Source organism: Dendrobates tinctorius, unplaced genomic scaffold (assembly GCF_039654945.1).
Source record: "Dendrobates tinctorius isolate UK_male_01 unplaced genomic scaffold, ASM3965494v1 ptg000129l, whole genome shotgun sequence".
Taxonomy (NCBI): Eukaryota; Metazoa; Chordata; class Amphibia; order Anura; family Dendrobatidae; genus Dendrobates; species Dendrobates tinctorius.
Window position 1 is genome coordinate 37,869,105 of NW_027361797.1, and position 13,747 is coordinate 37,882,851.

General features: G+C 46.0%; 1 non-coding gene across 1 annotated transcript; it reads right to left on the reverse strand.

Moving 5' to 3' along the window:
• Positions 1-7,451: 7,451 nt before the first annotated feature.
• On the reverse strand, positions 7,452-7,533 carry TRNAL-UAG (transfer RNA leucine (anticodon UAG)). Its single transcript has one exon. It is a non-coding gene; the product is annotated as a tRNA-Leu (tRNA).
• Positions 7,534-13,747: the final 6,214 nt, after the last annotated feature.

The window sequence follows — 13,747 nt, forward strand, 5'->3', positions numbered from 1 at the left end:
ATAATTTAAAAAAATCGCCAAATAAATTAGAAAAAAAAAATTATTCCCCCAATAAATTCATTTTTTGGAAATAAAAAAACAAAAAAACAATAAAAGTACACATATTTGGTATCGCCGCGTCCGTAACGACCTGCCCTACAAAACTCTCCCATTAGTTAACCCCTTTAGCGAACCCCTTAAAAATAAAAATAAAAAACGAAGCAAAAAATAATGATTTATTATCATACCGCCGAACAAAAAGTGCAATAACGCGCGATCAAAAAGACGCATATAAATATCCATGGTACCGCTGAAAATGTCATCTTGTCCCACAAAAAACGAGCCGCCATACAGCATCATCCACAAAAAAATAATAAAGTTATAGCTCGCAGAATAAAGCGATGCAAAAATAATTATTTTTTATATAAAATAGTTTTCATTGCATAAAACCGACAAAACATAAAAAAACGACCTAAATGAGGTATCGCTGTAACCGTACTGACCCAAAGAATAAAGCTGCTTTATCAATTTTATCGCACGCGGAAAGGTGTAAACGCACCCCTCAAAATAAATTCATGAAACGCTGGTTTTTGCTCATTCTGCGTCCCAAAAATCGGAATAAAAAACGATCAAAAAAGTCACGTGCCCGAAAATGGTACCAATAAAAACATCAACTCGTCCCGCAAAAAATAAGACCTCAGATGACTCGGTGGGTCAAAATACGGAAAAATTATAGCTCTCAATATGCGGTGATGCAAAAACTATTTTTACAATAAAAAGCGTCTTTTAGCGTGTGACAGCTGCCAAATATAAAAACCGCCATAAATAGTAAATCAAACCCCCCATTATCACCCCCTTAGTTAGGGAAAAATAATAAAATAAAAAAAAATGTATTTATTTCCATTTTCCCATTAGGGTTAGGGTTAGGGCTAGGGTTAGGGTTAGGGCCAGGGCTAGGGTTAGGGCTAGGGTTAGGGCTGAGATTAGGGTTTGGGGTGTGTTGGGGATAGGGTAGGAGTTAGAATTGGGGGGTTTCCACTGTTTGGGCACATCAGGGGCTCTCCAAATGCAACATTGTGTCTGATCTCAATTCCAGCCAATTCTGAGTTCAAAAAGTCAATTGGTGCTCCTTCCCTTCCAAGCTCTGCCATGCGCCCAAACAGTGTTTTACCCCCACATGTAGGGTATCAGCCTACTCAGGACAAATTGCAAAACAACTTTTGGGGTCCAATTTCTCCTGTTACCCTTAGGAAAATAAAAAATTGGGGGCAAAAATATCATTTTTGTGGAAAAAAATGATCTTTTTATTTTCACGCCCGGGCGTTATAAACTTCTGTGAAGCACTTGGGGGTTCAAAGTGCTCGACACACATCTAGATAAGTTCAATGGGGGGGGTCTAGTTTCCAAAATGGGGTCACTTGTGGGGAGTTTCAATAGTTTAGGGACATCAGGGGCTCTCCAAACGCACATGAAACCCGCAGACCATTCCATCAAAGTCTGCATTCCAAAACGTCACTACTTCCCTTCCGAGCCCCGATGTGTGCCCATACAATAGTTTTCTCCCACATATGGGGTGTCAGCGTACTCAGGACAAATTGGACAACAACTTTTGGGGTCCAATTTCTCCTGGTACCCTTGGGAAAATAAAAAAATTGGTGACTAAAAGATCATGTTTGTGGAAAAATTTGATTTTTTTATTTTCACGCCCGGGCGTTATAAACTTCTGTGAAGCACTGGAGGGGTCAAAGTGCTCACCACACATGTAGATCAGTTCCTTGGGGGGTCTAGTTTCCAAAATGGTGTCATTTGTGGAGGGCTTCCACTGTTTTGGTACATCAGGGGCTCTCCAAACGCGACATGGTGTCCGATCTCAATTCCAGCCAAAAACGTCAAATGGCGCTGCTTCCCTTCCGAGCTCTGCCATGCGCCCAAATAGTGGTTTACCCCCATATGTGGCGTATCAGTGTACTCAGGACAAATTGCACAATAACTTTTAGGGTCCTGTTACCCTAGGGAAAATAAAAATTGGGGGTGAAAAGATCATTTTTGTGGAAAAAATATGATTTTTTTAATTGTACCGCTGTACGTTATAAACTTCTGTGAAGCCCTTGTGGATTCAAAGTTCTCACCACATATCTAGATAAGTTCCTTGGGGGGTCTAGTTTCCAAAATGGGGTCACTTGTGGGGGTTTCCACTGTTTAGGTACATCAGGGGCTCTCCAAACGTGACATGGCGTCCGATCAGAATTCCAGCCAATTTTGCATTGAAAAAGTCAAACGGCGCTCTTTCCCTTCCAGTTCAGCCATGCGCCGAAACAGGTAACAGCATACTCAGGACAAATTGCACAATAACTTTTGCAGTCCAATTTCTCCTGTTACCCTTGGTAAAATAAAAAAAATTGAACCTGAAGTATTTTTTTGTGAAAAAAGTTAAATGTTCATTTTTTTTTAAATATTCAAAAAATTCCTGTGACGCACCTAAAGGGTTAATAAACTTTTTGAATGTGGTTTTGAGCACCTTAAGGGGTGCAGTTTTTAGAATGGTGTCACTTTTGGGTATTTTCTATCATATAGACCCCTCAAAGTGGCTTCAAATGTGATGTGGTCCGTAAAAATAAAATGGTGCTGTAAAAATGAGAAATCGCTGGTCAATTTTTAACCCTTATAACTTCCTAACAAAAAAAAATTTTGGTTCCCAAATTGTGCTGATGTAAAGTAAACATGTGGGAAATGTTAGTTATCAAGTTTTTTGTGTGCCGTATCTCTGTGATTTAAGGGCATAAAAATTCAAAGCTGGAAAATTGCGAAATTTTCGCCAAATTTCCGTTTTTCTCACAAATAAACACAAGTTATATGAATGAAATTTTACCACTAACATGAAGTACAATATGTCACGAGAAAACAATGTCAGAATCACCGGTATCCATGGAAGCGTTCCAGAGTTATTACCTCATAAAGGGACAGTGGTCAGAATTGTAAAAAATGGCCCGGTCATGAACGTGCAAACCACCCTTGGGGGTGAAGGGGTTAATATGGCCAGATAATTTGAAAGAAGCTTCATCACTCCACATATCTAATATATAAAGCTCAAGTGTGTGTATGTGTGTGTGTATGTCTGGGATTGGCATCCGCACCGTCGCAGCTACAGCCACACAATTTGGCACAGTCACACGTCTGGACCCGAGAGCGTCATAGGCTATGTTGTGAGGCGAAATTTTAAGCCCGCACGTTCCAATTCACCAAACAATTTTGCCCCTATCTACATAATGGGGAAAAAGTGTGTGTGTATCAAGTCCCGCCCCTCATTATGATGTCATAATGGTTGCCATGGCGACGCTGATGTCATCATAGGTTGCGAGCCCCGCCGCTCATTATGATGTCATAATGGTTGACTATGGGATGGAGGATGTGTGATGGGTATATGGACACTGGACTATGGGATGGAGGATATGTATGATGGGTATATGGGCACGGGACTATGGGATGGAGGATGTGTGATGGGTATATGGGCACGGGACTATGGGATGGAGGATATGTATGACGGGTATATGGGCACGGGACTGTGAGATGGAGGATGTGTGATAGGTATATGGGCACGGGACTATGGGATGGAGGATGTGTGATTGGTATATGGGCACGGGACTATGGGATGGAGGATATGTATGACGGGTATATGGGCACGGGACTGTGAGATGGAGGATGTGTGATAGGTATATGGGCACGGGACTATGGGATGGAGGATATGTATGACGGGTATATGGGCACGGGACTATGGGATGGAGGATATGTATGACGGGTATATGGGCACGGGACTATGGGATGGAGGATATGTATGACGGGTATATGGGCACGGGACTGTGAGATGGAGGATGTGTGATAGGTATATGGGCACGGGACTATTGGATGGAGGATGTGTGATGGGTATATGGGCACTCGACTATGGGATGGCGAATATGTATGATGGGTATATGGGCACGGGACTATGGGATGGAGGATATGTATGATGGGTATATGGGCACGCGACTATGGGATGGAGGATATGTATGATGGGTATATGGGCACGGGACTATGGGATGGAGGATATGTATGATGGGTATATGGGCACGGGCCTATGGGATGGAGGATATGTATGATGGGTATATGGGCACGGGCCTATGGGATGGAGGATATGTATGACGGGTATTTGGGCACGGGACTATGGGATGGAGGATATGTATGATGGGTATATGGGCACGGGACTATGGGATGGAGGATGTGTATGATGGGTATATGGGCATGGCATTATGGGATGGAGGGTATGTATGATGGGTATATGGGCACGGGACTATGGGATGGAGGATATGTATGATGGGTATATGGGCACGGGCCTATGGGATGGAGGATATGTATGATGGGTATATGGGCACGGGCCTATGGGATGGAGGATATGTATGACGGGTATTTGGGCACGGGACTATGGGATGGAGGATATGTATGATGGGTATCTGGGCACGGGCCTATGGGATGGAGGATATGTATGACGGGTATTTGGGCACGGGACTATGGGATGGAGGATATGTATGACGGGTATTTGGGCCCGGGACTATGGGATGGAGGATGTGTATGATGGGTATATGGGCACGGGACTATGGGATGGAGGATATGTATGACGGGTATTTGGGCACGGGACTATGGGATGGAGGATATGTATGATGGGTATATGGGCACGGGACTATGGGATGGAGGATATGTATGACGGGTATATGGGCACGGGACTGTGAGATGGAGGATGTGTGATAGGTATATGGGCACGGGACTATTGGATGGAGGATGTGTGATGGGTATATGGGCACTCGACTATGGGATGGCGAATATGTATGATGGGTATATGGGCACGGGACTATGGGATGGAGGATATGTATGATGGGTATATGGGCACGGGACTATGGGATGGAGGATATGTATGATGGGTATATGGGCACGGGACTATGGGATGGAGGATATGTATGACGGGTATTTGGGCACGGGACTATGGGATGGAGGATATGTATGATGGGTATATGGGCACGGGACTATGGGATGGAGGAGAATTATAATTTGCTATAACTAACCACAGTTAGTTACTATGCCCGGGCAGCGCCGGGCTCTTCAGCTAGTTTTTGAATAAACTGCTTCTGGGACACTTTGAAGAAATGGCCGCATCACTGATTCCATAACTGAAATGATTATTGTACAAAAGTGGTAAAAGATAAATAAGGGTATGTGCACACCTTGTGGATTTGCTTTTGTAAAATTCTGCCCAGATTCTGCCTCTCTTGGCAGAAAACGCAGTTGAAATTCCGCACGGTTTTTACGTGTTTTTGATGCGGTTTTCATGCTGATTTTTCATGTTGATTTGTATGCATTTTTGTAAGCTAAGTAAAGATCTATTATTTAACAAAAAAATGAAATGTGAAATGTGACAATGAAAAAAATGAAAACTAAAAAATTACTTTCTCCTAAAGGCTCAAAAGGGACAAGTCCTGATGAGGTTAAATAAACTAGATATTAACAACGGTTACATAAAACATAAACATCCTGGTGGTCCATGTTCTACTCTGCAGGGATGGTCTAAAATGTCACCGTATAATAGAGCAGCTGCATGCGATCGGACAGCTGCAGGAGCAGGGTGCCAGCTGTCAGACACTGCCTGACTTCCCATAGAGAAGGCAGAAATGGCTTATTACCCTCTCTGCCTTCCTGATCACTGTGTACACAGTGCTAAACAACCACTGTGTATAGAATATATAGGAAGTGCTGATAGTGCTTCCTTCTCCGGACCCAGTGGTCATGGGATCGCTGGATGTAGGGAGGGAGCAGTAGCTGCTCTGTCCTTGGAGACCCCATAAGCTCTGCTATGCAGGCAGGAGGCTGCATTTCCACTGTAACTGGGGTAACATATCAGCCAGAGTTAAACAAAAAAATCTGATTTTCCCTGTAAGTATTTAAATGTTGAAATGCCCCACCAAAGGTTTCATGATCTTTTAGGGGGGCATGATGTGTGAATATATATACCTTATTTTTCAAACCATAAGATGCACTTTTTCCCCAAAAAAATTGGAAGGAAAATGGTGGGTGCGTCTTATAGTCCGAACGCAGGCTTACCGGGGGGTTGTGGCAGTGGTGTAGCAGGGGAACTGGCGGTGGCAGAGGCATTTAGCGATGCTGAGGCTTGATGTCGGCGGTGCGTAGTGCATCTTTGGTTTCCCTGCTGCCATCTTCCTGAAGCCGTGGCAGCGCGTGCGCAGATTGAGATCTCGGCGGCCCTCGGCTTCAGGAAAATGGCCGCCGGAGGCCACACATGCGCAGATTGAGAACTTGGCAGCCATTTTCCTGAAGCCGAGGGCCACCGAGATCTCAATCTGCGCACGAGCAGCCTTAGGCCGGTTTCACATTAGCGCTTTTTAAGCGCACGCACGGCCGGGGGTAGCTCCGCCCCCGAGCCGGCTCTCTGCCCGGCGTGCCCGCCCCTTGCTTGTAGCGCCGCCTCCTAGCGGACAGCGGCGCCTGCGATCGGCGCACCCTATCTTTAGCATAGGGTGCGCAGATCGTGCGCAGGCCGTGCGCTAGTTGCGCTTTGACCTGCGCTGCGCACTTTTGACGGTGCGCCGTGCGCGCCAAAATCCGAAAAGTTTGATTTTGGCGCCCTGAGGAAGGAGCCGAGCGCTCCGAAACGCGCGTCGGTGTCCGGCCACTTCACGTCTCCTTGTCCTCTCCAGGTAACTTATGCCATCATGTATATGGCGATTCTGCTTGCACCTCTTTTGCAAAGGCGGATGATTCCCCTTAGTCATATAGATGGCTATTGACACTGTCAGTATATTTAACTCATTACTTTATATCCATATGTACATGTCATACCACTAGTTCCCACAAGGGAGGATCTTTGTTATTAATGCGTTATCTTTCTTGGTCTTGGCATTTCATGTCTATGGTTATGTAATCTGACAGTATCCTTTATACAGATTTACGCTATATCTTTGCCGGGGGAACATCGTTGCATGAATGCGTTTATGGGATATTTTCCCTCTTTATATATTTAATCACTCTTATTTCCTGGAGTACCTTGGTGACGTAATTGGCCGCATTTGCCATTTGTATGCCATAATTGCTGGTTTTCCCTCCCCCCCTGTTTAATTCCTGGTCTATATTTTACCTATTTATATTAATAAAGTATTTTCTTTTAATGGACATTTATGACTGTTGTGCCTTCCTTCTTGTTTATTCTGTATACTGTACAGTTGTCCGCGATCTAGTCCTGCAGGTATATGTGGCCTGGAGTGACATTTCGTCATTTATTTGACCATCTGTTTGGCCACATGTATACCATTTGTGCCTCAATCTTCTTTTACAGTATTCACAGTGTACTGCAAATCATTTTTTTTTTTTATTTCTGCATGGGGTATGTTCAGATTGCATTTTCCAAACAATGTTAAAGAAAAAAAATATCTACCTGGCAGCGGTGGGATTCGAACCCACGCCATCGAAATGACTGGAGCCTAAATCCAGCGCCTTAGACCACTCGGCCACGCTACCATGTCGTTGTCATATGACTGCTCACTCAACATAGCTCTTTCCTAAAACCGATCTGATTTCAGGAGTTTTCGATACAAGATATTTGTCATTGTTTGAAATAAATTAGAAATTCCGAATTTTATCTTATTAATTCTATAAGTCTGCGGTGAGCTGATGGCAGAGCAGAGATTCCTGTTTGTAGATGCAGTACACACTCATCACCACTAGGTGGCGCTGTTGTCCTCCTGCTCCGCTGAGCATCCTCCCCTCAGGTGATGTGGTGTTGGCAGGGCTTGTGCAGCCATGAGGAAGGCTGGGCCCATGTCTACTAAGTAACAGTAATACTGAGCCCAAAACTGGGAAAAAGACAATATGGAGAGCACATGTGGTAGCCTGGACACCGACATACTCATTATTAATAGAATTACTCCATATTTGGTTCTTGCAGCCTCAATAAACCGATGTAATAATGTTGAAATTAGAGCATGAAGCACATGGCGGTCTGAGGTAAAATATACCTCGAATGTATCCGTCATTTTACCCAAAACCAGTCAAAGCTTTGGATTTGCTGCTCTCGTCCCCCACAGCTGCATTTAGTGCACATAGAGATCTAAAATGTCCGGAAACTATCCTGATTGTTGCGCTTCTTCCTTTGCTAGCCACTCTTTTTGGTTTGATGATATCTCTTCATTAGTGTTCTGCCAGCACTATATGATCTGGAACCTTCTTTCTCCATGTTTATTTCTTCTGCCACTATGCACTTTGGTTGCCCTCCCAGGGCTGTGGGGTACTCGGTACCGGGCCCGATGAACCTCAATGGGAGATGTCACGGCAGCTGGGACCCGGCCCGTGGCCCTGGGCGCCCATTGTTTAAGGGGCTAATGTTCAGTGTGCTTATGATGATTAGAATGAATAGTTCGTGACGCCACCTGTGGTGTTCGGCAATAGAGATGTAAGCCGACGCTGCAGACAGATCCTCTGGGGCTGGTGGTGTGGTGCAGCAGTGATGTTATAGCCCTCCACAGGCAGGGCTGTAGTCCCAGGGCAGGATAGGTGAGGTGACACGCAGATGGTGTAGTGTCAGGCGCAAGGGATGTAGCAGTGCCGGGCAGGTTGGCGCAGGAATAAGTGGAGGACACCAGGACATGTAGTTCCAAAGCTTTACTCACAGTCTGTTGCAGGTACAGGTGCCCGCATCCGTGCCGTGTCCTCCGGGTCAGGAGTTCAGCCAACTTCCAGGCAAGATGAAGTACTCCTTTCCAACACTCCGCCAACATATGTGCCTTTTCGGAACGTCTCCCTATAGTGAAGTACTCCTAGTACTGAGTTACACTGGAGTTCCTCCTGTCAGATGTTCCTATGAACTCTACTTGTACAGCCAGGGCTGCCACTATGAATTTCGGGGCCCCATACTGGTAAAATTTTTGGGGCCCCCTTGAGACTCCGCCCAGGCTCCACCCCAGCCCCGCCTCCACCCTTCGAACTGTCCAAAGTCCCACTGCTCTCTCTTGGAAAAACTCTTCCCATCACCAGATCACACATATAGCCGGCAGGTTTTGTTTTGGCCAAAAAATTTTTTAAGCTGTCACCATAACAGGGTAGACTCTTTTGGCCATGCCCTTATCTACTGTAACCTATTAAATATTTGTTAAAATATGTGATACAATTTAGGTTTTTTCTATTTTTCAATTTTTAAAATGACCAATAATATCACATACAAGGGAAAAATACCACCGCACCATGTCCAGACCACATAGTGACCTATAATACCACACACACTAAGAACAAATACCGCCAGACCATGACCAGACCACATGTTACAACCACAGTGACCAAATAATATCACATATAAGGAACAGCACCGCACCATGACCAGACCACATATTACCACCACAGTGACTGAATACTACAATACTGATCAGTAATAAAAAAACACGATACTATTACCATAAGTGCCATTATACACAGGAGATCTGTACTTAGTATGCAGTGTCGGTGTACAGGTAATACAGTGATCAATGACATTATACACAAGGCCTCTATACAGTGTATAGTGTTGGTGTATAGGTGACACACTAACTCACCAGTGATGTCTCTAGCTGAAGTCCTAGAGTTCATCTTTGCTTTTCATCTTTCATCCAGCACAGACCGCCATCACGTCTTCCAGCCAGGGCTCGTCTCTGCAGTAAATAACACAGTTACCTAGAGCTCCGCTTGCAGAACATATTACTTAATTTTCCCAACTTCTACATTACATCACATGAAGAAAAAAAGGCAACATAGTGTCACTCTACACAGTAACCGGACCGCCCTCCCCCCATTTAAAACAGTATACTCAAAAAATAAAATAAATACATCACTGCAGTAATAATATCTCTTAATTAGACCCTGTGGTAATAATATCCTGCATCCTAGCCCCCGTGTGTCTCATTCCTGGCTTCAGCCATCCATTCTCCCATCACGACCTCATAAGTATCCATTCTGCCCCATATGATCTCCCCATCCTGCCCCATCTGTCTCCACCGTATCCATCTTGCCCCATGATCCTGCACAATCTGTCTCCAATCCTGCCCCATCTGTCTCCAGTCATGCCCCCATATCTTTGATCCTGCCCCGTGTCTCCAATCATGCCCCGTATCTCATTCTGCAGCTTCCTGTGTCTCACTGTCACATTCTGCCCCCGTGCCTCACATTCTGCCCCTTCCTGTGTCTCACTGTCACATTCTGCCCCTATCGTGTCCAGCAATCTGCCTCATCGTGTCCAGCATTCTGCCCCTATCATGACCAGCAATCTGCCCCATTGTGTCCAGCAATCTGCTCCATCATGTCCAGCAGTCTGCCCCATCGTGTCCAGCAGTCTGCCCCATCGTGTCCAGCAATCTGCCCCATCGTGTCCAGCATTCTGCCCCCATCGTGTCCAGCAATCTGCCCCATCATGCCCAGCAATCTGCCCTATCGTGTCTAGCAATCTGCCCCATCGTGCCCAGCATTCTGCCCCATGTCCAGCAATCTGCTCTCCAGTGTTCATCATTCTGCCCCATGTCCAGCAATCTGCCCCAGCGTTCAGCATTCTGCCCATGTCCAGCATTCTGCCCCCATGTCTAAGTCTCCCCCAGGCCCCACCCAGATTGCAGCTCTTAAAAATTTTAAAAAATTTAAAAAATGTTCTTCTTACCTGGCCGCGGTCCAGAGGCGGGCTACGCTCGCGCTCCCTCCACACTGCAGTGCGTCCCAGCCGGCGACTGACAGTGACGTCAGACGCCGGCGAGGTGCGTGCTGCGGCTGACGTCAGCTGCCAGCCTTCTATTGGCTGGTGGCTGTTAACTATTGACGTGCGGGCCGGCGGGCCCACATTGTCAATATCGTTTCGCTGCGGCAGCGCCGAGGGCCCTGGTTTACTTACCGGTAGGGGCCTGGTGACCAGAGGAGACCGGGCTCGATGCGGGCCTCCTCTGCCCACCGGGCCTCATACGCCAGTCAGGGCAGTAAAGCCCTGATGGCGGCCCTGTGTACGGCAGACAGCTGTAGCGTGCTTCGGGGACTCCTTGCTACCAAGTCCTGGCTCACTATCATTGCTGTTGTGCCCAAAAGTCTTCTGTGGGAATAAAGTGGTGACAACTTCTATTCCTACGGTGTCTGCTGCAGGACCATTAGTATCCATACAACCTCAGGGACCGGACCCCGGCCATGCGCTGTGAACTTGAGAAGGGTTCTCCTCTAACCCTAATGCTTAGTCCTCCTCTCCTTATGTTCCATACTAATCCTTCTTTCTTATGGAGAGAGTCAGGCTTTCCTTCAATGTCTCTTTCCTGTGCCAGCGGACCCAGGTCACTGAGGTCGGCTGCAGCACTTCCTTCATCCATCCCACTCAGGGGATCTTCACTCCTCCTCTGACTCTGTCAGACTGCCTAAATCCTAAACTCTTCCCGCTCTTTTGATGCAAAACCTAAACTCCACCCGCCTCCCAGCACGCTTCATGTTCCAAGCAGGGAGCCACCAAAGGGTGCTTTGCTACACTACTATGTTGTGTGGGATACAGGTGTTGGAGTGTGGTCAGGTGTCTCCACCTTACCTGGATAGTGGGGCACCACACCTCAGGAGGAGGTGCAGTACCTCTGGCGACTGAACCCTCAGGGGCGCCACACACTCACTTGACTGGGTTGTAGAGGACTATTTTATTTTTGTATTTATTATGGGCCTGAAATCTAACAAGTAAGTAATTACTAACTTACCTGACATGAGATCAGAGTAGTCTCTGACTGCTCCTGCTGGCGATTCAGCTGCTTCACATCAACAGAGCAGCTCTTCCTCTTCTGCTCTGCTCTGTTGACAGGGCGGGACTACCGGCGACATAATGCCATACCGCGGGAAGCCGGCTGTCAATCAGCATGACATCGGCAGTCACGCCCCATCAACAGATAAGAGCAGAAGACAAGCCGTGACGTCAGCAGAAGGCACAGAATCGCCTGCAGGAGCGGCCTGTGACCCCACTGTGACAGCAGAGATCAGCATCGGGCAGAACAGGCATGTAGTTGCCTCTAAGGGCAGGGTCAGACTGCCGTATAACTCGTGTGAGAGTCGCATCCGTAAACCTCGTACTGGCTGTCTGCTCTCCTGACCTGAGCTTGCCAGCTGCATAGTAATACATCACACTGTTATGCTCAGGTCAGGAGAGGTGGCGAGCCAGTCCGTGCAGTGTGATGCGATTCTCGCATGAGTTATACGGCCATCTGACCCTGACCCAATAGCAATGGTCATGAGATATTTCTCTACAGATCACTGGCAGATCCATCTGATTTTAGACCCCATATACATTTGAGTAATGTTGGCCGAACCTGCTGATATTGGCGGGACCTTCTAACAGTTCAATCCCCCTCTATACACTTTAGATAGCTGTAAACTGAACTATGACTTTGTTGATCGTCCAGCTGGCTGCTATCTTGCCTGTCCCTCCCATATACAGGAAAACACATCTGCGCTCTGACATGCCATAATATGCAAACATTGAATGTATGAAATTGGAACTTACTACAGAAAATTTGTTAAAAAAATGAACTTAGCGCACAAATTGGCCAATTCATGAGAGCCCAACAGCGATGACAAGGTGTACTCCTTTGTTGGGACCCTAAACCTTATATGCCAGCCTATCCTAGGCTGAAATCCAACAAATTTAATGGTAGGCAGGATCCAGCTGTAATTAAAAATATCTTAAGCTGCCCTTAAATTTGTAGGCTTTCAGCTCAGTAGAGACATATGAGGTTAGGGTCCAATCAAAGAGGTACGCCTTGTCAGGGCTGGTGGGCTCTCATAAATTGGCCAATTTGTGTGCTAAGTTCATTCATTTTTTTTTTACGTTTTCTGTGATCATCTAGATGGCAGATTGTCAGCAGATTTCATGCTGGATCTGCCAATGATCTGCAGATGAATATCTCATGTGTATGGTTAGTCTTAGAGCACTATATGCAGTGACGTAGATACAGGGGGTGCAGGAGTCACCTCGCTTCACTGGTCCATCTGTTACATAAGAGGAAAAATGGTACATGGTATATGAGGGGGTCCTACTACTAATTTTGCATTGGAGCCCAGGAGCATCGAATGACCCTTCTGACTATATGTTCTGTTAGTGTAATGATAATTATTGCTATCAATGCACAGATCTACAGTGAACACAATGGGAGGCAGTGTATGGGCGGATTTTGGCACGTCATCTACAGTACATCAGTATGAAAAAAAGAATCAGTGTGAACGTTCCCTAATATATCACAGGCGCTTGCTCACTGTTCCCTGACATTGAGTCAATATTTTCCTGCTTACAGGACAAAATGTGCTGCACACCTACTGTGTAAAGAACGTCTTCTTTCATTCTTGAGCCCTCGGGAGCAGAAGCATTAACCGCGGGTTACAGCACAGACCCCCTCTGAGGTCTCTCAGAAATATATTGAGATGTTTTTGGGACCAGCTCAATAAGGAAGCACAGATGGCTATACAAGAAATAAAAAATTACAACCAGTTACTAGTAGGAGAAAAAAATAAACCAAGCAAATAGAACACCTAAATGTGAAAAATACCACGTAGTAAAGGTATTGTGTTGGCCCTCAGTACAGCATGGAGTCGTGTGTGTTTTCATGTTCCAAAACAAATCCGTTTTATAGTTCCTTAATGATATAACATCCCTGATGCATAAACCAGAGGACCAAGAGCCAGTGTCACCTTCTGAAGGCCACCATGGTCACGC